This window comes from Lissotriton vulgaris, chromosome 6, assembly GCF_964263255.1.
Source record: "Lissotriton vulgaris chromosome 6, aLisVul1.2, whole genome shotgun sequence".
NCBI lineage: Eukaryota > Metazoa > Chordata > Amphibia > Caudata > Salamandridae > Lissotriton > Lissotriton vulgaris.
The window spans coordinates 1,107,452,895-1,107,480,146 of record NC_141694.1 but is presented as its reverse complement, the minus strand read 5'-3'; positions in this window follow the sequence as shown (position 1 = coordinate 1,107,480,146).

The window sequence follows — 27,252 nt, the reverse complement described above, 5'->3', positions numbered from 1 at the left end:
TTCATCAGCCATGTCATGGTGAGTTACCTCCTGGCCCTCAATGTGCCTATATCTAGCTGTGTGACCATTTCTGCTCAGAGAGGGGTGAGGCAGGTGGTTTCACTGGTTGCTCTGATATTTAGGACAGAAACACTGGTCTTCAGAGTCTATTGTTTTCTTTGAGACTTTTTTCTGCTGTTCCTAACTAAGGGGGTCATTAGGGTGGCGGGGGCGGACTTTGTCCGCCTGCCATCCTATCGGGAAACGGGACCGCTCGCCATAAGGGTTCCATGGGAGCCATTAGGATGTGCCCGCCACAGTGGCGGGCGCATCTGGCATTCCTGTCATTGTGGTGGGCGGTGCACTCAGCACCGCCCGCCACAATGCCAGGAAGGCATGTCGTGCACTTCCATGCACAACATGGCAGACCCCGCGCGGTGCCTGCCATGTTGTGCATGGAACTGTGTGCACCCCCAGAGTCCCTGGGGGCCCGCAACGGGCCCCTGCATTCTATTCCCACATGCCTTTTCGTGGTGGCAAAAGGCATGTTACCGCACCCATGGTAATATGGCTGCACCATATTAAACCCTTTTCCGACCGGGCGGAAAAGCGGCGGACGGTCTTTCCGTCCACCGCGGTCCCCCGACCATAGTTATATGGCGGGGGAAATGGGTGGCGGGCAGGGTCGGATCACGGGCGGATCGCCCCCGCCATGCGGGCGGTGGTGACCTGCCCCTGATCCTAATGGGCCCCTAAATGTTTAGTTTTGTAGAGCTTGTTCTAAAAAACTCTAACTTCTTGAGAGAGATCCACAGCTATCAAGGCTGAATCCGTCCGTGGAAGCTCCTCATTACTTGAGGCAGCAGCTTCACTGATGTAGAGAAAGGTTCCGTTTGGGGTATTTTTGAAAGTTGCTTGGCGGTGTAAAAACTGAACGCTGACACATTTTCACAAAAGTAATTTGAGTTTATTTTCTCAAACAAATATTTAGATAATGAAATTGTGACTCAAACATACAATTGCATGCAAAACAACATTTTGATTCACAGTGTAGTCAGCTTAAAATCATGGAGAGGATTGCAGTAAAAGAACAAAGAAAACAACTGAAAGTGAGAGATGGGAACTGTATGTATTATAAGTAAATAACAAGTGTGGAAGAAAAGATCTCACAATGGATGACTAAGTGAGGGGGACAGGAAGGAAAATTGGGAAGACAATGAGAGGCAAAGTCTATAAGAGAGAATAAGTGCATTATTACATTCTGACCAATGCATCAAAGAAAATGAACAGTTTCAAAACACAGATTTCTGAAGAGAGGAATAGGATATGACACTTTCAGCTCTCCTATCTGCTTTTCCCCAAAGGATCATTTTTCTTTTACAGACAGGAATGTTGTAAAAAGAATATTGTGAAAACATGTTTTTTAATTCTTTTTATTAATCCTCATTTCATCTAAAAACTGCTATTTTAGGTTTGAAATTTCTTTTCAGAGGAAGGGAATTAACAGGCATAGAGGATATGAGGTACAGTTTCTCTTCCTCTAAGCATGTAGGGGCTTCTTTGAGGATAGCACTCCCAGAGCCTGCTGAGTTATTAGATGGAGAGGATTTTGTGGAATTCCCATTTTCTGGAGTTTTTTCCACAGCTTGTCTCGGTCAACCCTGTCGAAGGCAGTTGTAAAGTTGACGAATACTGCATAGACTACCTGCGATTTGTCACATATTTTTCTAATATTGTTTGAAGTACTGCAATATTATCTGTGACCGAATGTTTGGATCGGAATCCAGTTTGGTTAAGTGGGATGGAGCAGGTTGAAAATGCCCATTCTTTTAGATGATCTAGGATGGCGGCTGCAAAGATCTTCCCGGTCCAGGAGAGCAATCTGACGGTAATTATAGGGTAGCAGCCTGGAGCCTTTCTTATGAATAGGAATTACAATACTTCCCTTCCAGGACTTTGGAATTTCCCCCGTTCTAATTATGTGGCTAAACAAGCATACTAGAAGCTTACTCCACTCCGTTGGATTGTTTTTTAAGACTGTTATAGGGATTTGGTCTGGACCCATTGCTGCCGAAGGTCTTGCCTTTTTTAATATAATATTCTATTTGAGATGGTGATGGTGCCTCGATTTGTATGATTTTTTCCAGTTCTCTATTGGTTTGGATTACTGAGTCGCAATTGAAGGTTTGATTTATTTTATATATATATTGGTTATGTATGTTTCCCATTCTGATGGTGGTACAGGGTTTGCTCTTAGGGTTTTTTTTGTTCCCGTTTCTTGCGCTATTATTATTCAATAAGCGCTTTTGTCCTTTCTTTTCGCAGCAATCTGTAATTCCACCCATTTTTTGTCTTCTAACTTTAGTTTTTGTTTTTGTCTTCTGCAACAGTTTTTTAGCTTGTTAATTTCCAGTTTTCTAGTTTCAGAGAAATGCAGAAACTATGCCCTGATCAATTTATTTAATTCCATTGCCCTCGGTTCTGCATTCCATCTTTTATTACTTTGTGTTATTGTATTTCGACTTTTTGCATTTTCCTGTAATGATTGGACTAGACTCTTGGCCACTACCTCAAAATTTGTTACTGGATTTTTATCATGGTTAGTTGTTAGTAGATTTGATTTCTCAATTGATTGACTGATTTTTTCATAAGATCTCGAATTCCACATGACCCGACCTTGAGCTGGGTTTACCAGAGCAGTTCTGTGCAGATCCATTATATGTACTGGAGATGCTCGTTTTAATATTAGACCAGTTGTTAGTTGTAGAATAGCATGGTCGCTTCTTTTCTCGAACTTTGTGTTAAGTTGATGGGCTGCAAATCATGTAATCAAGAATTGATGCTTTGAGGCCACCTTTCTTGTGAAGGAAGCAGGAATGTCTCCTTCGATGTTGCCATTTAGTAATACTCCATTCAGGGTTGCAAGTGTTTATAGGATGATTTTCCCTCTCCTATTTGATTTGCTTCCTGGGGGAAATTGTGGAGTGGGTATTGCCAGGGCCTGATCTTTTTCTCCTGACTCCCGTTTTTAGGTTTCGCCTGGGGCACGGAGCTCCAAGCTCCGCCCCCAGGAGAAATCTTATGTCTCTACAGTGTACTGCTTAGTCCCGCCCTCTGTTCCATTGGCTAGCTCCATAAATGGAGGCTAGCCATTGGAACAGAGATCTGTCCGTCATGCCGGACCAGATTCGTGGGCGTTCCTGCATTTTTTTCCCTCTCCACCCTTTTTGCATCGTCATTGGGCGGTGGGCGGAGTTTCGTTTTTTTTTTGGGGTGTTTGTTTTCGTCATTATGCCGACCACGGCCGCCGGAAGAAGTCCAGGTGAGTGCGTTCCTTTGCCGCCCCCCCTCCCGCTGTCCGTGTCTTTTCCGCCCCCCTCACGCTGTCCGTGTCTTTCCCGCCCCCCCTCCCGCTGTCTGTTCCTTTCCCGACCCCCCTCCCGCTGTCCGTGTCTTTCCCGCCCCCCCCGCTGTCCGTTCTTTTCCCGCCCCCTCCCGCTGTCCGTGTCTTTCCCGCCCCCCCTCCCGCTGTCCGTGTCTTTCCCGCCCCCCTCCCGCTGTCCGTTCCTTTCCCGCCTCCCTCCCGCTGTCCGTGTCTTTCCCGCCCCCCCCTCCCGCTGTCCGTGCCTTTCCTTGTTTTAAATTAAATTACTTGGAGCCGCTGAGCTCTGTACCTAATGGCCAGGAACTCAGCCTCGTACTGCTGCCTATCACAAAGCAGAGCATGTGTCCCAGCAGACTCCGTGAGATCCGAAAGGGCTCTCAGTGAGCAAGAAGCAGAAGGTCGTGGAGGCTATGCCCTCATGCATGACTGCAGATCGGGCCTAAGCCAGGTTTTAACTCTTCAATCCGTTCTGATGATTCAGCCTACAACAAATTGCATTCTGGGACATGTTGTTTCGCTAGCAACATTGAAAGCATTAAAATGATGATAGCTCGGAAACATTTCCTTGCTAGGATGCGAGTATGTAGTGGTTCCTTAAAGCACTTCTAATTTCAGGTGTGCGCTGTCCAGATGGTCGTCTTTTTCTCTTCATTTTGAGGCTTATCGTTCCGCTTGAACGTGCAAATCAGTAAAGTAGTAAGTATATGAAGGAGTAATTAAAAAGTGAGCAATGGCTGAACTACTCACACTTGGCACGTGATAACTTGAAAGCTATTTCGCAGTCGCATTGATTTTTGGAACTGGTCTGCTGGGCCTTGAAATCTCCACATAGCTTTGTTAACAGCATCCTTATTGGTGGTAGTGCTCAAGTGTTATCTAATATAGAATCTTTCTTCATTAAAGGCATAGTTTCGGTCCCCACAGTCAATTACTTTTGGAGACAACACTTTACTTTCAGGGTTTTTATGTTAGAGATCCTTACTGGGACCTGGAAATACAAGGGGCGTGACCTGGGCGGGTGTGAATTGGCCGCAGGTGAGGGCTGCGCTTTAAAGCAGTGTGTAAAGCCCGCTCTGTACCGAAGGCTCTTCCTGTAGTGCTTCGTGTTGCCAGCATGGGACAGAGTGTGCTGCTAGGGTTTGTGGTCCTGGGCTTGGTTTATGAGGGATTCTGCGCCAGTTCCTGGGGGGAGCCTTCAATAGGAGGCTGGTTCCAGCTGGGCCTGGCAAGGAGTGGCCGGGCGGCCCCAGGGGTGTTCTTCAATAACCCATGGAGTCTGGCAGGGAGCCGAGCTCTGCCCCCCGTGCAGACGGTGTCTGTGCGCTGTGAGGAGGCCAGTATGGTGGTCGCTGTGCAGCGGGACCTGTCGGTACGGGCAAGCTGGTCCAGGCAGCCGACCTTAAGCTGGGGACCGTTCTCTGCAGGTACACGTCCCTCGGCGCGGATAACACCGTCACCTTCCAGGTCGCGCTCCAGGCCTGCGGAAACTCTTTACAGGTCAGTCGCCATGGCACTGCGCCAACCCTTGCCCGGTTTTTGAATTGTTTGTTCTGGTTCGGATCCACTCTTTCTTCAAACTTATTTCCTATATTTTCGTTTGTATTTTGGCAATTGTAGTTCAATTTCTATTAACTGGACTACAATTCCCAGAAGGCATAAGCAAAGCTTGGTTTGAATTAGCTGCTTGTCTGTGGATCTGCGAAACTTAACACCCATGTACTACATTACGTGTTAGTTGACCACACCATGTCGTACTGATGCACTTAAAATATACCCCGAAAGGGATGTTTAAATGCTGTAGTTCTCAGCCTGTGGAATAGATTTCGTGGTTAGTATATGTACCTGCTGAGAATTCCTGTTAGCTACTAAGTACAGACGTATAGATATTCTCTTTGAACTGGAAGAAATAAAACTAGTTAACATCGGCTGCATAGTGGTGTGAACGGCTAAGTCCGCACTACTATGCAGCCTGGGGGTTTTCCCTCATTAGAAGAGGGCCATTGACTTGCTGGCTACGCCGCTGGTCTGTTCCGTCTGTCCTGCACACTGGACCTGTCTTGGAGCCACCGGTACATTTACTTACACTTTAAGGCCAGAGTGACGAATATGTCCATAACTGTTCCAAGTCTAGCTCCCCTCCATAAAGGCATCCATCTTTACAGATCGAGACTGATCCCATCTCTGTATATATCATGTAAGGTGGACCTGATTTAACATTTATCTACATTTCTAACTTTATTGACATGCTTCATCAAAAACAAGTCTCAGTATATCATGTGACTTTTTGGGATGGGGTAGGACGGCCCTGTAATAACCAGTTACCTCTTGCGGAGTCCCATCTGAGGAGTAATTTCTTCAGAATAGCAGGCGCCATATGCTGCCCAAACTCTACTCTCAAAAGAAGTCCTGAAAGGCTCCCCCCCCCCTCATTCCTTGAACCGTCCTAGAGCCCTCTCAGTGGTCGTGGTTGTGTTATACATATTTAATTCTTAACCCTGTCAACTCCTCTTGACTAATTACCCCGCACAATTTATGGTGGATTATCTTTGTGCAGGGTAGCTGGTGGCTAATGTGCAGTAGAGCTAGTGAATATTTATTGAAACTGCTGTAGGGTTTGCCATCCTCTTGCTCGTAAAATGGCTAGCCAATCTTCCTTTACTTGAGAGATTTGAGCCTAAAACAATCTAAACCAGGAGATCTTTGGGTGCGTTTTTTTGTGTAGGGGGAGGATCTCTCCGAATAGAGGGTGGAAAGTTTAAACTGAACATGTTTCTCTATCATGGAATATGTTCAGTGTAGAGAAATTGTCTTCAGTGCTGTCATCTGAAAGGGTACACCCCAGCCCCCCCCCCTACTTAGCAACCTGCAACCCTCTGTAGCGAACATGTTCTCTGGAGCATGCACCACTTGCCCATGTTGTCTTTGGATACTTTCGGGAACTGGGGGGTAAAGATTGTGTAATTTTTTTTGTGTTTGCCAATGATCAGCACTGTTGCTTGTTTCCTAACACCGACAATTATTTAGAACAGTAAACCACAAGGCGACGCTGTATATCTATTTTTTAGCAAACCAATGCTATGTACTATAAAAACATAATTAGAAATAGCACTTTGGGGCCTTTCCTAAAGCTCGGGCGACCTGGAATTGTGCAAAATGTCAGCTTCTGTAAGTAATGCTGCCACAGTAATACAGACACTGGCATTTGGAGGAGCTGTGGTTAATGCCAGCTGCAGTGGGGGACCTCTGGCCCTAGGACTTTTATTTGTACAAATGAAACTGGGGTCTCTGCAATATTTGTGATGCAAATTAAAGGCTTCAAAGCATGATGTTCACAATAACCAACACCCTCACATAAGAACATGCTTAAAACGATCCCTACAATTGAAAAGTGATTGTAAGATAACTGATCGATAAAATGCTTTTCAGGCATAATTCCAGCCAGAGGAACACAGTGTGTGGGTGAAAGAGTGGTAATTGCACTGCTTTTAGCAAAATTGAAACATCACAGTTTTTCCATTTTATGAAAACTGCAAGGACTTCCCGTCCATGCTGGCCCTGGAGGGTGCGTCCCAAGGGGGGGGGGGGGGGAGTGGAGGGGGGCTGTGTGTGTCTGTGGCTCTGTGTATGTGTGTGTGTGTGGCTCTGTGTGTCTGGCTCTGCGTGTGGCTCTGCAGGTACGGATGTGTGTGGGACTCTGTGGGTCTGTGTGTTTGTGTGTGGCATTTGCGAGAGATTAAGCTATTGGTATTGTAAATGACAGTGCCATTTATTTATCTGTTTTGAAAACCAACACATAAATAAAAATGTTGTCATTTACAATGCCAATAGCTCTAACTTTTTCAAAGGCAAAACCGTTGCATTGTAAATGCTTGTTCTAATAGGTCATTAGAGATATGTAGGTTTAAATCACCTGTCAGAAATGTTGGTGGGAAATCCTCATCTTCTACCATCTTTTCAATGTCACCAAATACTTTTAGGGCTAGAGCGTCTATTTTCACTCCCGGGGGAATGTAGATATTAAAAATAAGCATTTTATTAGAGCTTTTGGTTCTGTCGGTCCCTATTTTGATCTTTCTACATTGGAAATTATTACAGTGTGTAGGTATGATTTCCTGGTCCCAATGATACTCTTCGGAAAGAAGAATTGCAATCCCTCCTTTTGCGTGCCCGTGAGTAACCGATTCAGCTGGGGTGTCATATACAAAGTAATCTGGGAAGTCGAAATTGGTGGTTGCCCAGGTTTCTTGTAGTGCCACTATCCCTGGACGATCTTGAATAATTGCTTCTAGTTTTGCTTGGGTTTTCCCTGCAATGTTCCAGGAATAGATGGTTAGACCGTGGCTAAAAAGGGCGCTTAATTTCGAGTCCCGGTTTTTTGTTATTAAGATTCTCTGCAATCCATGCCCATGAGTTATCAATGGCTATTTTTTCGTGAGTGGAGTTATTCTTGGTCCAGCTTCGCCTTATTCCGTTGGTGATTGTGATTGAAATGTCTTCTTTGTAAGGATTAAACCGGTTGTTATCGCTGTGTTGGGTGACTCTTAAATGCTGATGTCTGATTGTATGGGGTTCTGATATCGGCTCTATTGTCACTTTTTCTAGGGCCACATCAAATCCGCATTTGTGTAGGGACTCTTTTTCTTTGAGTATAATTGTTGGAATAACTGGCGACCAGAATTCTGCTATGGCTTATGTCATTTTAGTTTTGTCAGGAAAAAATACTAGTTTGATGCCGTTTCTTGCTAGCGCCTGAAGCTGTTGTATCCTTTGCAGAAGATTTAGTATTCTTTCTTGGTTTAGGGGGTCCTCGTCTGGGGGAAAAAGGTCCGTAATTTCCACTCTGCATGTGGGGTTTGTCTACGGTTGAATTGACAACTTCCTCTTCAATGGGGTCTGTTATTGATTTTCTCCTTGTGTCCTTAATTCTCTTTATGAATTTCTAGGGACTTAACTTGGGGTGATGGGATTTAAAGGTTATTGCCCGTTGCATCCTTTTTTTTTTTTTTTTGTCCTCATTACGCAACAGTTAAAAGTAAGGAGTTTTCAGGGACCTTTCTCAACTTCGTGGCACCTCTGAGAAAAGAGACCCCTTACGTCCGTATACTTATAAGGAGGAGGATTGTTGTATCGTAGTGGGTTGAGCTAGCCATATTTGCTACTCTTGCAAGCCTTCCTCGACATTGTTGCGATAGCGTAATCATTGGACAGTTTACAGAGGAAAGTAATGGGAAATCCAGGAATGTTACCACCCTGTTACATGCGCATTATATATATACAGCTCCATTCAATTCACCTCTTATGATACTCTTCCCACAAATCCCAGAATTTATATTTTTAGAGGCATGTTTCTTATTTTTATCTAGGTTAAACACTTTCAAAACTGAAGCCAGCCATTCGTTATGAGTGGGGGGAACACGAATTATCCATTTTACACAAATCTCCCTCCTTGCCAAAAGAATCAGTATGAAAATTAAGTTCTCTTGAGCTTTAGTAAAAGGTCTTCCTACATTCATACTTGAGACCCCAAAGATAACAAGGTCCATACTTACAGAAAGTTGTCTTCCAAATACCCCTTCTAAGGTAGTACCCACTTCTTTCCAGAAGGCGTCCAGGCTGGGACAACGCCAGAACATATGTAAGTCATCAGCCATCTGTAAACCACATTTTGGGCAGCTCTTCACTGTGGCCCCATTCAGTTTGGATAATCTTTTCGGTGTCCAGTAGGCTCTGTGTACAGTGAGCAAATGATTTCTTTTGAGAGCAGCAGACGTTACAATTGACCAGCATGTGCTCATAGATACTTGCCATGCATTGCTTGTATCCAGCGTCGGCAGGTCTTTTCCCCAGATACTTTCTGGAATTCGGAAGTCGTCCTCCCCAGCCGAGATTAGAGCCCAGTACCAGAAGGAAATTTCTTTCAGAAATGGTTTAGACGTCTGCATCTTTATCTTCAGGGCGGTGTTACCTTTCCTAGTTTCTTTGAGGGACTTACTCCAGCTCAGTAGTTGGTAATATTTGAATTTTGAAAGAGTGGAGTTCGTGCATTGAGATAATATTTCCCAATCAAGAAGTTTATTTTGAAACAGGAGCTGTCCCCATTCCGTTATTCCTGCTGATCTTAGCGGTATCGCTAAACTGTCTTTAAGGCAGTCTGGTGTGATCTGAGAATCCCAGATCGGGGCCTTATCACTATAAAAGGGGATATCCACTGTATATCTAATACAGTACCATAGTCTAGCGGCTGATTTCAGGACCTTCAATTTAATTTTTTTAAAGAACTTCGGATGACCGAATTTGTCGAGAAAGTGGCTGGTATTATTTGTTAAAATTCGTAGGAATAGTAGGTAGTTTTCATAAGGACCCAACAACACTCTACTGCTTTTAAATTGGAAGGCCCTGCAGTATTCTAGATGGTCTGGGCTTGCTATATGTTGTAATGTACATATGCTTGTTTCTTTCTACTTATTTTATGACATAGTTACATTCTTTTACTGGCTCATTCTGTTCTACTCCTTGTCATTCCATGGGCACTGGATCCTTGGAGCCTGGAGGAGTTGGCTGTGACATTGAGAGCTGTTGGTGATGTTTTATCAATAAACCACAACTTCAACTCATCTAGTGTTTGAACATCTTTTTAACACTGGCGACGATTGGAAGCTTGGAAGGGACAAGCCACATCACCACTCAACCCTGAACCCACTCTCTTGGATTTGGCTTTTCAAATATTCGTTTTGGATCTATGGATTTATCTTATTGCATTTTACTTTATCCTGCTCTGGATTTAAGACTCTCTGGATTTAAGACTTTCTGGATTTAAAACTCTCTGGATTTGAGACTTTCTGGATTTAAGGCTCCCTGGATTTGAGACTTTCTGACTTTTCATCAAAATTAAGAAGCGTTTCTTTTTCTTGGTTTTCAACTTATATGAAGCGCTGATTTGACTTTGTCTTGTTACCTTTTATTCACCGCGTTTTTTCCCTTCAAGGTAACTCGCTTTTCTGTTTTTCCCCATTTCGCTTGTTTCCCATTGAATTTACTGCCCTGTTTACTTCTGATTTCCAACGGTCTTACCTGCCGTTGTGCGCGCTCCGGCCATTGCCTCGAGGTTTTGCCTCGTTCTCTCTCGATTCGGCCATCAACACGCTGGAGTGGTGCTGACATTCGCGCAAGAGCCGCGCTCGACATAGAACTTCACCATCAAGTTCTGCTTTCCCCTGGAGATCCCGGCTTCCCTTGCGCGACGTCTAAACGCTGTGACGTCATTGCGCATACGTGCCGCCATTTTCATTTGACCGGTTGCTTAGCAACCAAGCATCGGCGCTTTCACCGACGATCAGCGCCTTCGCCGGACTGCATAAATCTTCACATTCTAACTTTGCCTTGTTTTCACAACAACTGGCTTCTTCTTCTTCCATGACCCAACACCCTGCCTTCCTTTGTGAAAAGGGTGAACCTATTCTCCCTTGGAAAAGATGGAAAAATCTTTTTGACTCTTATCTTTTGGCCATAGGTGGTGAAAAATGTTCTGCTGTAAGAAAACAAGCAATTTTACTGCACAATCTAGGTGTAGAAGGTCGTAATATTTATGACAGTATTGATGAAATATCCATCAATGATGGTTCTGGTGATTCTCCTACAGATGTCTTTCACATGTCTTTAAAAATGTTAGAGGATTATTTTGGTCCTAGAATTAATGTAGTTTTAGAACGTCATAAGTCCTTTGCAAGAGTACAGGAGCCTAAGGAAAAGGTTAGTTTGTATGTTGCTTCCTTAAAGACATTGGCTCGTACTTGTGAGTTTAGAGAACTCACTGATTCCTTGATTCGTGACCAGTTGGTCAGGTGTACAAATAACCCCAGAGTACAAGAGAAACTCTGTGGTGATCTGTATTATGCAATACTTGTTGGAACTTCATGATGTCACCTGAGAATGATTGGGTTAATGCTGTCGAGAATGATGCTGTACTTAAGGATGTTGTCTCCTTCATTCAGAAAGGTTGGCCCAAGGAAAAATCTCTTTCTCCTGAACTCCAGATTTATTGGAAAATCAATTCCGAACTTTCCTTGGAAAGTGGTAAAATTGTTAGGGGCGATAAATTTATCCCTCCCTCTGTTTATCGGGAAAGGATCATTACTGATGCTCATTCTGGACATCTAGGTGCCACCATTACTAAAAGAAATGTCAGATCGAATTTCTGGTGGCCTAGAATGGACAATCAAATTGTGGATGCTGTCAAACTTTGCACACGCTGTAACACCAGCGATAAAGTCCTTATCTTGGAAGGTGTTTGTGATTCTGTTGTTCCCCCACCCAGCAGGGCTTGGCAAAAAATCGGCCTGGACTTTCTGGGTCCATTTCATGTTCTTCCCAACACTTCCAAGTACTTCTTGGTCCTCGTTGATCACCTCTCTAGGTGGGTCGAGGTTGAACCTATCAATGTTCCCAATTCAAAGAGTGTTATTGATTGCCTGACCAAAATTTTTCTGAGGGAGGGTTGTCCGGAAGAAATTCTCACCGACAATGGGGTTCAGTTTATCTCTAAGGAAATGAGTGTTTTCTTGAATAGTTGTTGTATCAAACATACCAGAACTCCCTTGTATCACCCTCAGAGCAATGGCAAAACCGAGAGGTTCAATAGAGTTATTGTTGAATGTGTGCAGGCCGCCTTCAATTCCAATAGCTGTATTTTCCAAGCTGTAAAAGATCTTGTATGGTCTTATAGAATCTCTCCACATGTTGCTACAGGCTTTTCCCCTTTTGAATTGATGAGAGGAAGGAAAGCCTCTTCTCAAGCTCTTCCCTTTTGGATGGTCAAAAGTCTACACAAAGGTTGTGATTTGGAAGTGGCATGGGATTGTGCCAACAAAAAATCTTCCAACTCTCTGCCTTGTGACGTGGAGCATCGCAAGAGGTCTTTTCACAGTATTCATGCTGGTGATTGGGTCAAGATTAAAAATCCTGCCACTGTTAAGAAAGGTCTTTCCAAGTTTCTTGATTCCCAACAAGTTGTGGAAGTTCGCAAAAATGCTGTCAAATTGTCTAATGGTAATTGGTGGAGCACTTCTCGCGTTGCCAGAGATCCTTCTCGTGCTTCACGTACAACTGTTCCTACCCCCAATGTTCCTATTGACAATGGTTTAAGGAAAAGCTCAAGGTTGACTGTTAGACCCAACAGATTCCGTGACTATATTTGATTCATCATTCATTGTTGTTTCATCTTGTTTTTCTTTTAGAAAGGGGGGAGGTGTGTGGTGATCTGTATTATGCAATACTTGTTGGAACTTCATGATGTCACCTGTGGGTTCCTCATGTACTGTGCATTCTCCTCCAATGTTCTCTGTTTGGCAGTTGCAGCTGCCCTGTCTCTCCTTCATGCTGGACGGCTCTCTTCTCTTGAATAAATCTCTAAACTGCAGTTCCTGCCTCCGCCTCATCTTTACAAACTCTTGTCTAAAAATCCCTCCCTCAGAGAAGCATTAGCCATTGTTGAGGGTATTGAGAATACTTCTGGGTGGGCTAAGGAGATGAAAGAACATAAAATTTCTCCTGATGGTTCTTCCGCCTCCAGTAGTATTCATCAAGTTGCTCAACCTCTCAGTTCTTCTCAACCTACCATCTCTGAAGATACTATTTGTAAAGTTATGCAAAACACCAAGCCTAAAACTGTTTTTGATCGTAGTAAGATCAAGTGTTATAGATGTGGCAGCCCTAATCATTCTTCATCCTTTCCCAACTGCTATGCCAAATCTTCCACTTGTATCAAATGTGGCATTAAAGGGCATTATGCCAGAGTATGCAAATCCTCCACCAAAGTACACTCTATCGAATGTTCCATGCCTCCCTCAGATTCTCCTAAATTTGTTGTTTCTAGTGTTACAAGTGATGGGAACATTGACTCTGATCCTATTGTCATGCCTGAGTGTAATGTGATTATTGGTGGGGAAGATTTTGTTGTCTTAGCTGACTCTGGTTCTCCCTTTACCCTAATAGGAAATGGGAATTGGAACAAAACATTTCCTAAAGTTGACTTGTTCAAACCTGATATTAATGCTGTTTATGGAATTGAATGTTATTGAAGAAATTGAATCTTCAGAGTGGTTGGCCCCAGTAGTTTTGGCCCCCAAGGATGGAGGAAAGAACATTTGCATGTGTGTGGACCTTAGGGGTTTAAATAAATGTATTTGGGTAGATCGACAACCCCTACCTAATATCCCTGAGTCCATAACTATGCTTGCAGGGGCTAAAATATTCTCTGTTCTTGATTTGTCCTCAGCTTACCACCAGGTCCCACTTCATCATGATTCCAAACACCTCACCTCCTTTGTTACTCCACTAGGAGCTTATCGTTTTGTTAGGATGCCTTTTGGGCTGGCATCCGCTGCCGCTTGCTTTCAGAGAATTATGAAAATGGTTGTAGGAGATGTCCCTAATGCCATATTTTTCCAAGATGACATTTTGGTTTTTGGCAAAGACAATATGGAACATGAAAAAGTTTTGAAGGCTGTTCTTTTCAGGTTGGCTCATAAAGGTTTAACAGTTAACAAAGCCAAGTGCAAGATAGGGGTAACTTCTGTTACCTATCTTGGTCATGTAATTTCTGGTGAAGGTATACAACCCAAATTAGAATTAGCCAAAAGTATTGCTGAGGCTCCCACCCCTTCTGATAAGGACCAAGTCAGGTCGTTTCTTGGCCTAGCTGAGTTTTATTCCAAGTTCATAAAGAACTTTGCCTCCATTGTGGAGCCTATTAGGAATCTTCTCAAAAAAGGTGTCCATTTTGATTGGAGTGATGATTGCAATGGTGCATTTCTTGTTGTAAAAAAGACCATCAGTCAGTTACCAAGTTTGGGTCACTTTGATACCAAGAAAAAGACGATTCTTTCAACTGACGCGTGTCTTTCCGGTTTGGGCGCAGTTCTTTCTCAAGTGGACAATGGTGGAGAAAGAGTTGTGGCATTCGCCTCCAGAGCCCTGAAAAAGGCTGAACAACATTACTCTTGTATAGAAAGAGAAGCTCTTGCTGTGGTTTGGGCTATTAAACACTTTAAGTTTTATTTGTGGGGTATTCCTTTTATTGTAAAATCTGACCACAAACCCTTAATTCAGGTGTTCTCTTGTATGGAGAGTGAGAGATTAACTCCTAGACTCAAACGTTGGAGTGAGGGGTTAGAAGAATTTAATTTTGTTGTACAATATGTTCCTGGATCATTAAATAAGATTGCAGATTGTCTCTCACGTTTACCCTTACAGAATCAGGATGAAAATTTAGATTTAGGTACTGTCAAGGTGTCTTGGGTTTGTGAAAGTGTTGTTTCTCTGGATGATTGGGTTCTTGCTCAATCTAATGATTTAGTCTTACCTTTGGTCAAGGATTTGGTGGTTAAAGGTTGGCCCTGTAACAGCAGAGACATCAGTTGTGACCTTCTGCCTTTTTGGTCAATAAGACATGAACTTACTATTGTTGATGACATTGTTATGCGTGGTGAGAGGTTGATCCCTCCTTCCGTGATGCGTTCAAAACTTATCAATCTTGCTCATGATGGACACATGGGTAGGAGTTTTACTAAATCTCGCCTTAGAGAAAGGTATTGGTGGCCTAATATGGACAGTGATGTCGAGCTAGTGGTTAAGGATTGTTATCAGTGTGCCACTAATGATAAGACCAAGGTTGTGAGTAAGGCCCCTCTTTCTCCTGTGTCTGTTCCTAACCAACCTTGGTCCAAACTGGGTTTGGACATCATGGGACCTTTTGATCTACTAACACCCTCTGAAAGATGTGTTATTCTTCTTGTTGACTATACTTCAACATGGGTTTCCACTAAGTGTGTAGCCACTGTCACTTCTAGGGTGGTTATTGATTTCTTATGTGATGAATTTGTTTCTGAAGGCATTCCCAAATGCATCATTATGGATAATGGTGTCCAGTTTATTTCCACCGATATGGAGTTTTTCTTAAATGACCATGGTATATCCCATCTTAGAACTGCACTCTATGCACCTCAAGCCAATGGTCTTGCTGAACGAATGAATTGTGTTGTTAAAGGATGTGTGCAGAGAGCTATAGAAATGAAATGTTCCCTCAAGGATGTTTTGCGTGATACTTGGTGGGCACATCGCACCACCATCAATTACATTTCCAAGTCTTCTCCATTTTTTTTGCTATGAGGTAGGCAAGCCTCTTTCAAATTGAACCCTCCTTGGCTTCCTCTTCAATCTTCTCTTCCCTTGGATAGGGGGAGTGTGGGGGATATGATTCTGTCTCACCAACAAAGGTACAAAGAGCGTTATGATCTGAAGAATTCTACCAAACCTATGTTGTGGAGTGTGGGAGAGTGGGTCCTTGTTAAAAAACCAAGATTTTCTAAAAAAGGTTCTTCTGAGTTCATGGGTCCTTTTAGGATTACCAAGATTCACAGTAATGTTGTTACTTTGCAAAATGGTTGTAAATGGAGCATGTCTAGGCTTGTTAAGTTCTCTCCTGGAGATCCTTCTACCTCTTCCAATTTGGATTCTTCCTTTCCCTCCGTCCCTCCTGATGCTCATGGTGCTGTTCCTTTTAGAAGGTTTCCTCAGAGAACTCATCAAGCTCCTGCACGTTTCAGAGACTATGTTTAGATCACTTTATCCTTTATCCTTTTCAAGTGAGTTCCTCATGGTTCAATGATTTGTTTTTGTTTTTGTTTTTATTTCTCTCTTTGTTTCTCCATTTTCTTTAGTAATGGGGATGTGTTGTAATGTACATATGCTTGTTTCTTTCTACTTATTTTATGACATAGTTACATTCTTTTACTGGCTCATTCTGTTCTACTCCTTGTCATTCCATGGGCACTGGAGCCTTGGAGCCTGAAGGAGTTGGCTGTGACATTGAGAGCTGTTGGTGATGTTTTATCAATAAACCACAACTTCAACTCATCTAGTGTTTGAACATCTTTTTAACACTATACCTCCTTGCTCTTTAGATCTCCTTAATTTACGCCATGCGATTCTTGGTTTTTTAGAAGACCATATGAAACTGGATAGGTCTCCCTGCATCTTTTTTTATCTTTTCTCTATTGAACTCGAGCGGGATAGCGTTAAAGATAAAGGTGAATTTTGGTAAGATTGCCATTTTTATGATGTTCGATTTACCCAGGAATGTTAAGGGCAGAGCTCTGCAGACTTTCAGTAACTTTTTTACCTCAAACTCTACCCTATGAAAATTTATTTGGGTAATTCTATCAATCTCCTTTACCAGATCGATACCCAGGTACCGTATTTTCCGGCGTATAAGACGACCCGGCGTATAAGACGACCCCCTACTTCTCTTGATTAAATGTAGGTTTCGTCCTATACTCGCCGTATAAGACTACCCCCACTTCCAACACTTCCAAACATTATGCACCGGTACTGTATTGCCGGCGGGAACCTTCTGCAGTCCCCTTTCAATGCCCATGAACTGAGGAGATAACGTAGGGTACTGACGCTCCTCTCCTTCCGATGAACGTGAAGTTTATGGCCAAATCGGAAGGAGAGAGAGGCGCCAGACCAGCGCATATGCCGCTGTGTCTCTAGGCTGAACACGCAGTGAGAAAACCGAAATGTCCCGTGAGACCCTCTCCCATCGGCACTACGGGACTGTAAGTAACTGTGCACAATTTTTGATTCATGTACCGGTAACGTTTTTGTTCTGTTGTACCGGTAATTTTCTCTTCATGTATCATTACCGGTCCTATTGTGAAGCGCGCAGACACCTTCGGGTAAAGTCCGCGCTATATAAAATTGCATACGGAGGTTCGTGGGTGCTGACTTGGTTCTACTTAATCTTTCCTTCAAATTCAAAGTCGGTGGAGCGTTGCTTCCACTCGTAAAACTTTGGTATCCGGCGTATAAGACGACCCCGACTTTTGAAAACATTTTAAGGGGTTAAAAAGTCGTCTTATACGCCGGAAAATACGGTATCTTATTTTTTCTTTACTAAAGGGGGATACAAAATTTTCATTCCAGCTTATAGTTTCAGTTTTTGTTTGATTTATCTGATAGCCAGATATCCTCCCAAAGTTTATTAAGGTCTCTTCTGTTGTTTTAAGAGCCTCTTCTAGGTCTGAAGTAAAGATCATGAGATCGTCTGCATATAAAGCAACTTTCTTGTGCCACCCTTGAAAGCAAAATGGGGAGATTGAAGGGAGACTCCTAAAATATTCTGCAATCGGCTCAATATAGAAATTAAAAAGCAGGGGGGAGAGGGGGCATCCCTGGCGTGTACCTCTACCTATTTGGATGTTGTTAGTTAGGTGACCATTAATTAGTATTTTAGCTCTGGGCGAGTTGTAAATATTTTCTACGACTTTTATGATGTTATCCCCCAGTTTAAATTTCTTTAATACCTCACTTAGGTAAGACCAGTTTACCCAGTCAAATGCTTTGGCAGCGTCAATCGTAATTATTGATAGTGGGATTTTCTCTACAATAGCGATATCAATTGCCCCGATCAACTCATGTGTGAGATCCTGAAGGTACCTTCCTGCCATGAAGCCCTTTTGATTAGAGTTTATTAGTGACCCCGCTATTTTCCCTAATCTTTTTGCCAGGATTTGAGTAAAGGTCTTATAGTCGCAATTTAGGATGGATATTGGGCGATAAGATTCACATTTTTTGGAGTTTTTACCTGGTTTCAAGATAATAGAAATGGTTGCATCGTTCCATGACTCCGGGATTTTAACGTTGTTTATAAAAATCTTGTTAAATAGAATTGTTAATTGGGGAGCCAGAGTATCTTTTAGCTTTATATAGAATTCATTTGGGAGGGCATCAGGACCTGCAGCTTTTCCTCTCTTTAGTTTTTTTATCGCTTGGACAACCTCCTCTGTTTGTATTTCGCTATTTAAAGTTTCTTTTTCCTCTGTGGTTAAGACTGGAATGTTTTGTGCTTGTAGAAAATTGGTTATTTCCTCAATTTTTGGGTTACAGTCCTCAGTATAGAGGTTGGTTAAAAATACCGAAAATTCTTCTTTTATTACTTTCTCTTCAGACCCATTTTGAGAGCTGTCTGTTGGATCTATACAATTTATTTTATTTCTAGCTTGGTCTGTTTTAAGCTTCCACTCGAGCATCTTCCCGCAGCCCTCTCCATATTCATAATGGGTAAGTTTACTGCTTTCCCATCTTTCCCTAATTTTGCCTTCTAGTAATGTCGATAAATTTTCCTTCAATTTGAGCCTTTCCTTAATTAAGTCTTGACATCTCGGGGTGAAGTGTCTATCAAGATCTGTCACTCCAGTGTTTTGATATTCTCTTCTATTTTCTGGATCTCTTTTTTTGCGTCTCTTGATTTGTGAATGGCTAGGCCACAGATCTTGCCCCTTGTTACTGCCTTATATGCATCCCAGACCACTTGGGGTGAGGCACTCCCATTATTGTCCTGGAAATATAGTTCTGTCTCCTGTGTAAGTTGGTCAATTATTATGGGGTCAAGGAGGACTGAACGATCCAGAGTCCATCTCGGTATTGTTATATCGTCATTTATTTTTAGCGTCATTTGGACAGCCGAGTGGTCTGAGAGATGAGCGGGAAGGTGGATCAGTTTATGAGTATTTTCTACTAGCCCCTGATCTATTAAAAAATAATCAATTCTTGATTGTATACCAAGCTTTTTAATATTAAAGGTAAACCTGTCCTGTTTGATGCCCTTCTCATTCCATACATCAATTAGGTTTAGATCTCTTTTATATATTCCCAACCATTCCCTCATTTTAGGCAGGCTGTCCTGTTTTCCTTTTGGGTGCCAATCTGTTTTTGGATTTAAAATTATATTAAAGTCTCCGCCTAGAATCACAGGAAAATTTACCGAAATCAATTGGGAGTATAATGATTGTAATGGGGTAGGATCATCTATATTAGGGCCATAATACCCGGCTAAAATAAAGGTATTATTAAGTATGCTAATCTTAGCTAGCGCCCATCTCCCCTTAGGGTCTGTCTCGGATGATAAGATTCTTGCCTTCAGAGATTTTTTTATGATGATAACAACCCCTTTTGTGACGCACTGTTGGTCAGTACAAACATAATCCTCAACCCAGTGAAGAGTTTTAATGATCTCTTCCCATTCTTTTTTAAGTAGGTGTGTTTCCTGTAAAATTAAGATTTCGCTATCGGTAGATTTTAGGTATTCAAAGATTTTCCTTCTTCTGCTCTTAGTTCTTAACCCATTAACATTCCAGGTAGTTATTTTTATATTCTTCAGGTTTTTTCCCATCTCCCTCTGTAAAGTGTGTGGCATCCATTATTAAACAATTGGTTCCTGATTATCTCCTTTGCTTTGAGATGAGGACTTTTTTTTATATTTTTCCCTATTTTGCTCCCAACCCCCATGTGCTCCCCCCCTCCTCCCCTCTTAAATGTGCTGAAAACCACTTGTGGTTGTGGTTATATAAGATAAACGAAAAAAAGAAAAGAAAAAAGGAGGGATGGGGAGACAACAGACCCTCCCTGGGAAAGCCTCCCTTTCCTTTGGGCCTTAATTATAGCCCTCTTTGAGCCCCGTGCCTGCATTCACAAAAGGTAATTAAGGATGCTAATGCTGTAAGTATGTCTTAATATTAGTTTTCACTGCTTCGTTTTAGGTATATACCGTCCAGAACAAGTATATTCAGGCTAGGAATGGGATTGGGATTGAATTTGACTTTGATCCCGCATCTGTACTAAAAGATTATCAACTTCTAGAGGATCTTTGATGTTATACATCTTATTCCTCCACATAATCCTGAGAGAAGCCGGGAACTTCATTTGGACTGTAGCCCCGAGTGATTTTAGTTCGGGCATTTTTTGACCCAGCTCCCATTGCCTGTCTTGTGTCACTTTCGCAATGTCAGATCGGATCCTAAAAGACCAGTCATCCCTGTTGTATGCTCCACATTTTAGAGCTTCACTCAGGATCCTCTCTTTGATGTTGTAAGATCTAAAGTTCACCAGGATCTTCCTTGGATTCTTTCTCTCTTTAGGTTTCCCAAAAGGATCACGGTGTACCTGCTGAATGTCGTTTTCCAGGTCTAGGGTTTTACTCCATGGAAAATACTCCTCTATTAGCGATATTATAAATTTCTTTATATCTGCCCCTTCTCGTCCTTCCGGCACATTAAGAATTCTCAAATTAGATCTTCTAGACTGATTTTCCAAGGCTTCCAGCTTTTCCTCCATACTTTTGTCCTTTGCTTTTAAGTCTCTAATATTTCGTTCTGATGCTTCCACCCTCTTAGTCAGGCCCACAGCTACAGCTTCCACTGTGGAGACTCTCTCATTTAACGCCAATAACTTTGAGTCCAAAGATTCGAATCTATCATGGAGTTTGATTTGGTTTTCCTCTGATATCTTAAATCTGGATGTCATCTCTGCAAACATTTTTTCCATTAGGACCTCCATACTGCTACTAGCCTCACAGTGAGGTTTGTCAGATTCAGAGTTAATATTAGTTATAGTTGTGGTATTGGCATCTGAGAATGCGGTATTTATAGCATTCTCCAAAGCTGAAGCAGGAGGCATAGCTGGACAGCTAGGGGTAGATACAATTCCAGAAGAGTCATGAGGTGTGTTTATTGTTTGACTCGGGCTCGGGCTCTGGCTGGAAGGAGACCTCGAGATCAGGTCCTGAGTTAGGACTGACGTCTGTGGTACCTCATGTTCCTGATTCTCTAACTCCCTGATTGAGATCTCTGCCAAAAAGTTGCTCGGGTCGCTTAGGTCCCCCGTTAGTGGCTGAGATAACACTGGTGAGGCAGAATTTTCCATAACAGATATAGAATGGACTTTGTCTTGCACTTTAAAATAGGACCTCAAAGAGGGTGTGATTTTTATTACCGATTTTCTCTCTTTGTTTCTCCATTTTCTTTAGTAATGGGGATGTGTTGTAATGTACATATGCTTGTTTCTTTCTACTTATTTTATGACATAGTTACATTCTTTTACTGGCTCATTCTGTTCTACTCCTTGTCATTCCATGGGCACTGGAGCCTTGGAGCCTGGAGGAGTTGGCTGTGACATTGAGAGCTGTTGGTGATGTTTTATCAATAAACCACAACTTCAACTCATCTAGTGTTTGAACATCTTTTTAACACTATACCTCCTTGCTCTTTAGATCTCCTTAATTTACGCCATGCGATTCTTGGTTTTTTAGAAGACCATATGAAACTGGATAGGTCTCCCTGCATCTTTTTGATCTTTTCTCTATTGAACTCGAGCGGGATAGCGTTAAAGATAAAGGTGAATTTTGGTAAGATTGCCATTTTTATGATGTTCGATTTACCCAGGAATGTTAAGGGCAGAGCTCTGCAGACTTTCAGTAACTTTTTTACCTCAAACTCTACCCTATGAAAATTTATTTGGGTAATTCTATCAATCTCCTTTACCAGATCGATACCCAGGTACCGTATTTTCCGGCGTATAAGACGACCCGGCGTATAAGACGACCCCCTACTTCTCTTGATTAAATGTAGGTTTCGTCCTATACTCGCCGTATAAGACTACCCCCACTTCCAACACTTCCAAACATTATGCACCGGTACTGTATTGCCGGCGGGAACCTTCTGCAGTCCCCTTTCAATGCCCATGAACTGAGGAGATGACGTAGGGTACTGACGCTCCTCTCCTTCCGATGAACGTGAGGTTTATGGCCACATCGGAAGGAGAGAGAGGCGCCAGATCAGCGCATATGCCGCTGTGTTTCTAGGCTGAACACGCAGTGAGAAAACCGAAATGTCCCGTGAGACCCTCTCCCATCGGCACTACGGGACTGTAAGTAACTGTGCACAATTTTTGATTCATGTACCGGTAACGTTTTTGTTCTGTTGTACCAGTAATTTTCTCTTCATGTATCATTACCGGTCCTATTGTGAAGCGCGCAGACACCTTCGGGTAAAGTCCGCGCTATATAAAATTGCATACGGAGGTTCGTGGGTGCTGACTTGGTTCTACTTAATCTTTCCTTCAAATTCAAAGTCGGTGGAGCGTTGCTTCCACTCGTAAAACTTTGGTATCCGGCGTATAAGACGACCCCTGACTTTTGAAAACATTTTAAGGGGTTAAAAAGTCGTCTTATACGCCGGAAAATACGGTATCTTATTTTTTCTTTACTAAAGGGGGATACAAAATTTTCATTCCAGCTTATAGTTTCAGTTTTTGTTTGATTTATCTGATAGCCAGATATCCTCCCAAAGTTTATTAAGGTCTCTTCTGTTGTTTTAAGAGCCTCTTCTAGGTCTGAAGTAAAGATCATGAGATCGTCTGCATATAAAGCAACTTTCTTGTGCCACCCTTGAAAGCAAAATGGGGAGATTGAAGGGAGACTCCTAAGATATTCTGCAATCGGCTCAATATAGAAATTAAAAAGCAGGGGGGAGAGGGGGCATCCCTGGCGTGTACCTCTACCTATTTGGATATTGTTAGTTAGGTGACCATTAATTAGTATTTTGGCTCTGGGCGAGTTGTAAATATTTTCTACGACTTTTATGATGTTATCCCCCAGTTTAAATTTCTTTAATACCTCACTTAGGTAGGACCAGTTTACCCAGTCAAATGCTTTGGCAGCGTCAATCGTAATTATTGATAGTGGGATTTTCTCTACAATAGCGATATCAATTGCCCCGATCAACTCATGTGTGAGATCCTGAAGGTGCCTTCCTGCCATGAAGCCCTTTTGATTAGAGTTTATTAGTGACCCCGCTATTTTCCCTAATCTTTTTGCCAGGATTTGAGTAAAGATCTTATAGTCGCAATTTAGGATGGATATTGGGCGATAAGATTCACATTTTTTGGGGTTTTTACCTGGTTTCAAGATAATAGAAATGGTTGCATCGTTCCATGACTCCGGGATTTTAACGTTGTTTATAAAAATCTTGTTAAATAGAATTGTTAATTGGGGAGCCAGAGTATCTTTTAGCTTTATATAGAATTCATTTGGGAGGGCATCAGGACCTGCAGCTTTTCCTCTCTTTAGTTTTTTTATCGCTTGGACAGCCTCCTCTGTTTGTATTTCGCTATTTAAAGTTTCTTTTTCCTCTGTGGTTAAGACTGGAATGTTTTGTGCTTGTAGAAAATTGGTTATTTCCTCAATTTTTGGGTTACAGTCCTCAGTATAGAGGTTGGTTAAAAATACAGAAAATTCTTCTTTTATTACTTTCTCTTCAGACCCATTTTGAGAGCTGTCTGTTGGATCTATACAATTTATTTTATTTCTAGCTTGGTCTGTTTTAAGCTTCCACTCGAGCATCTTCCCGCAGCCCTCTCCATATTCATAAAGGGCAAGTTTACTGCTTTCCCATCTTTCCCTAATTTTGCCTTCTAGTAATGTCGATAAATTTTCCTTCAATTTGAGCCTTTCCTTAATTAAGTCTTGACATCTCGGGGTGAAGTGTCTATCAAGATCTGTCGGTCCAGTGTTTTTATATTCTCTTCTATTTTCTGGATCTCTTTTTTTGCGTCTCTTGATTTGTGAATGGCTAGGCCACAGATCTTGCCCCTTGTTACTGACTTATATGCATCCCAGACCACTTGGGGTGAGGCAATCCCATTATTGTCCTGGAAATATAGTTCTGTCTCCTGTGTAAGTTGGTCAATTATTATGGGGTCAAGGAGGACTGAACGATCCAGAGTCCATCTCGGTATTGTTATATCGTCATTTATTTTTAGCGTCATTTGGACAGCCGAGTGGTCTGAGAGATGAGCGGGAAGGTGGATCAGTTTATGAGTATTTTCTACTAGCCCCTGATATATTAAAAAATAATCAATTCTTGATTGTATACCAAGCTTTTTAATATTAAAGGTAAACCTGTCCTGTTTGATGCCCTTCTCATTCCATACATCAATTAGGTTTAGATCTCTTTTATATATTCCCAACCATTCCCTCATTTTAGGCAGGCTGTCCTGTTTTCCTTTTGGGTGCCAATCTTTTTTTGGATTTAAAATTATATTAAAGTCTCCGCCTAGATTCACAGGAAAATTTACCGAAATCAATTGGGAGTATAATGATTGTAATGGGGTAGGATCATCTATATTAGGGCCATAATACCCGGCTAAAATAAAGGTATTATTAAGTATGCTAATCTTAGCTAGCGCCCATCTCCCCTTAGGGTCTGTCTCGGATGATAAGATTCTTGCCTTCAGAGATTTTTTTATGATGATAACAACCCCTTTTGTGACGCACTGTTGGTCAGTACAAACATAATCCTCAACCCAGTGAAGAGTTTTAATGATCTCTTCCCATTCTTTTTTAAGTAGGTGTGTTTCTTGTAAAATTAAGATTTCGCTATCGGTAGATTTTAGGTATTCAAAGATTTTCCTTCTTCTGCTCTTAGTTCTTAACCCATTAACATTCCAGGTAGTTATTTTTATATTCTTCAGGTTTTTTCCCATCTCCCTCTGTAAAGTGTGTGGCATCCATCATTAAACAATTGGTTCCTGATTATCTCCTTTGCTTTGAGATGAGGACTTTTTTTTATATTTTTCCCTATTTTGCTCCCAACCCCCATGTGCTCCCCCCCTCCTCCCCTCTTAAATGTGCTGAAAACCACTTGTGGTTGTGGTTATATAAGATAAACGAAAAAAAGAAAAGAAAAAAGGAGGGATGGGGAGACACAGACCCTCCCTGGGAAAGCCTCCCTTTCCTTTGGCCCCTTAATTATAGCCCTCTTTGAGCCCCGTGCCTGCATTCACAAAAGGTAATTAAGGATGCTAATGCTGTAAGTATGTCTTAATATTAGTTTTCACTGCTTCGTTTTAGGTATATACCGTCCAGAACAAGTATATTCAGGCTAGGAATGGGATTGGGATTGAATTTGAATGTAATCCCGCATCTGTACTAAAAGATTATCAACTTCTAGAGGATCTTTGATGTTATACATCTTATTCCTCCACATAATCCTGAGAGAAGCCGGGAACTTCATTTGGACTGTAGCCCCGAGTGATTTTAGTTCGGGCATTTTTTTCACCCAGCTCCCATTGCCTGTCTTGTGTCACTTTCGCAATGTCAGATCGGATCCTAAAAGACCAGTCATCCCTGTTGTATGCTTCACTCAGGATCCTCTCTTTGATGTTGTAAGATCTAAAGTTCACCAGGATCTTCCTTGGATTCTTTCTCTCTTTAGGTTTCCCAAAAGGATCACGGTGTACCCGCTGAATGTCGTTTTCCAGGTCTAGGGTTTTACTCCATGGAAAATACTCCTCTATTAGCGATATTATAAATTTCTTTATATCTGCCCCTTCTCGTCCTTCCGGCACATTAAGAATTCTCAAATTAGATCTTCTAGACTGATTTTCCAAGGCTTCCAGCTTTTCCTCCATACTTTTGTCCTTTGCTTTTAAGTCTCTAATATTTCGTTCTGATGCTTCCACCCTCTTAGTCAGGCCCACAGCTACAGCTTCCACTGTGGAGACTCTCTCATTTAACGCCAATAACTTTGAGTCCAAAGATTTGAATCTATCATGGAGTTTGATTTGGTTTTCCTCTGATATCTTAAATCTGGATGTCATCTCTGCAAACATTTTTTCCATTAGGACCTCCATACTGCTACTAGCCTCACAGTGAGGTTTGTCAGATTCAGAGTTAATATTAGTTATAGTTGTGGTGTTGGCGTCCGAGAATGCAGTATTTATAGCATTCTCCAAAGCTGAAGCAGGAGGCATAGCTGGACAGCTAGGGGTAGATACAATTCCAGAAGAGTCATGAGGTGTGTTTATTGTTTGACTCGGGCTCTGGCTGGAAGGAGACCTCGAGATCAGGTCCTGAGTTAGGACTGACGTCTGTGGTACCTCATGTTCCTGATTCTCTAACTCCCTGATTGAGATCTCTGCCAAAAAGTTGCTCGGGTCGCTTAGGTCCCCCGTTAGTGGCTGAGATAACACTGATGAGGCAGAATTTTCCATAACAGATATAGAATGGACTTTGTCTTGCACTTTAAAATAGGACCTCAAAGAGGGTGTGATTTTTATTACCGATTTTCTTCTCCTTTCAGCTAATTCCAGCCTCCCTTCTGACGCTCCTTTCTTATTTAATGGTATCCCTGTATCTATTTTAGGGGCTTTACGCGAAACTCTCTTTGTGATTCGCGGAATTACAGGTTGTTTAAGAACCGGAGGAGCTGATTTTTTGAGAAATTGCCTGTTCCTTAAACAGTAAGTGGACTTTTCCTGCTGATCCGGTTCAAGTTCAGTTTCGGGTTTAGCAGCCAGATCCGGATTATCTACTTTATCTACTATGGTATCAATTTTACCTATAGCACTGAAATTAGCTAAAACCCGGGTCTGCTTTCATAGTTCAGGGATTACTGGGGGTGAGGAAACGCAAACTGAGCTTTCTTTCTGCCCCTCCACTTTTACTCCACCCAACCTCCTTACAGTGGTGTGTTGTAATTGTAATTGAAAGTAGTGTGGCAATATTTTGCCCTCACAAGCTCCCACCAGATAATTCACCCGGGACAGGTTGTCAGGGCCGTTTAGTTTAAACAAGATTCCCAAAACTGGTGTGTCAGTTACAAACAATGTGCTTTTGAACTGAGGCCGGTATATCTCAACCAATGACTCTGTGAAAGGGAATTGCGTATCTATCCCGTTACTTTGCTGAGCCTCAAAACTAGAGAACCCCCCTGGGAGGCGTGCCCGACTTCTAAACACTTCTACCCCCCGCCTTACCTCTTACACAGAACTAAAACCGGCTCGCTGCTTTCCTGCAGTTTTGCGGCGCTTGCAGAGCTGCCTCCCACTTTCCAGCGTCTGCGCTTGTGTGGAGCGCCGAATCGCCGATGAGCAGGCTCGGTTTCCCGGAACTCGATGCAACAACAGCGGGGGCTGGGGCAGGATCTTGGGCAGGATCTTGGGCGCTGACCGGGGTCAGCATGGAGAGTTCGAGGACCTTATCTAGCAAGGAC